This window comes from Schistocerca cancellata, unplaced genomic scaffold (genome assembly GCF_023864275.1).
Source record: "Schistocerca cancellata isolate TAMUIC-IGC-003103 unplaced genomic scaffold, iqSchCanc2.1 HiC_scaffold_371, whole genome shotgun sequence".
NCBI lineage: Eukaryota > Metazoa > Arthropoda > Insecta > Orthoptera > Acrididae > Schistocerca > Schistocerca cancellata.
Genome location: NW_026046389.1, coordinates 5,977 through 7,500, shown reverse-complemented (window position 1 = coordinate 7,500; position 1,524 = coordinate 5,977). Strand labels below are relative to the sequence as shown.

Below are 1,524 nucleotides of genomic sequence, written 5' to 3'. Positions count from 1 at the left end.
AACCGAGGTCCTATTCCATTATTCCATGCACACAGTATTCAGGCGGGCTTGCCTGCTTTAAGCACTCTAATTTGTTCAAAGTAAACGTGCCGGCCCACCCAGACACTCAATAAAGAGCACCTTGGTAGGATTTCAACGGGGTCCGCCTCGGGACGCACGAACACGCACGAGGCGGTCGCACGCCTTCGGCTCGCCCCACCGGCAGGACGTCCCACGATACATGCCAGTTAAACACCGACGGGCGGTGAACCAACAGCGTGGGACACAAATCCAACTACGAGCTTTTTAACCGCAACAACTTTAATATACGCTATTGGAGCTGGAATTACCGCGGCTGCTGGCACCAGACTTGCCCTCCAATAGATACTCGTTAAAGGATTTAAAGTGTACTCATTCCGATTACGGGGCCTCGGATGAGTCCCGTATCGTTATTTTTCGTCACTACCTCCCCGTGCCGGGAGTGGGTAATTTGCGCGCCTGCTGCCTTCCTTGGATGTGGTAGCCGTTTCTCAGGCTCCCTCTCCGGAATCGAACCCTGATTCCCCGTTACCCGTTACAACCATGGTAGGCGCAGAACCTACCATCGACAGTTGATAAGGCAGACATTTGAAAGATGCGTCGCCGGTACGAGGACCGTGCGATCAGCCCAAAGTTATTCAGAGTCACCAAGGCAAACGGACCGGACGAGCCGACCGATTGGTTTTGATCTAATAAAAGCGTCCCTTCCATCTCTGGTCGGGACTCTGTTTGCATGTATTAGCTCTAGAATTACCACAGTTATCCAAGTAACGTGGGTACGATCTAAGGAACCATAACTGATTTAATGAGCCATTCGCGGTTTCACCTTAATGCGGCTTGTACTGAGACATGCATGGCTTAATCTTTGAGACAAGCATATGACTACTGGCAGGATCAACCAGGGAGCTGCGTCAACTAGAGCTGAGCAGCCGGCCGCCCGGGAGTGTGTCCCAGGGGCCCGCGCGAACACGCAAGCGTCCGCTCAATTATTCTGCAAACAGGAGGAGGCTGAGCTCCCCTGCACAATACACCTCGAAACCCTCTCAGGTCCCGGCGGCGCGCAGCGCCGTCCTAAGTACTTGGTCGGGTTCGAGAGAGGCGCAATCGCCCGGAGTTAGGCGAGTAGACGCTTTAGGTGCGACCACCCGTGCTCCCAACTGAGCTTGCCGCTGCCGACAGAGGCCCGGGAGCGTGCTGTCGTGGCATTGCCGGCGGGAGACAACACGCGCCACCTACGGTGACCGGCAGCTCCAACGCCAGCGCCACAGAAGGGCAAAGGCCCCACGTGGGTGCCGAAGCGAACTCTCCCAGCACAGCGCACGTGCCAACACGTCTGCACAACTGCGATACAAACCACCAGCGAGAACCGCTGGGGCGACCGAGCAGCAGACGGCGTCGCGGCGCCGAGTGCCGGGCGGCGGCGCATCCTCAACGCACACAGTCCTCAGTCGGACCAGCACACTGCAGATGTCCACCGCGCTTCGCACCGGGCCCGCGAGGACCCAC

General features: G+C 57.4%; 1 non-coding gene across 1 annotated transcript in view; it reads right to left on the bottom strand.

Moving 5' to 3' along the window:
• Positions 1 to 923, bottom strand: part of LOC126119345 (small subunit ribosomal RNA) — a 1,909-nt gene extending 986 nt beyond the window's left edge. Inside the window, exon 1 of the ribosomal RNA XR_007525853.1 lies at positions 1 to 923. This exon is cut by the window's left edge and continues 986 nt beyond it. This is a non-coding gene — a ribosomal RNA (small subunit ribosomal RNA).
• Between the last annotated feature and the right edge of the window lie 601 nt (positions 924 to 1,524).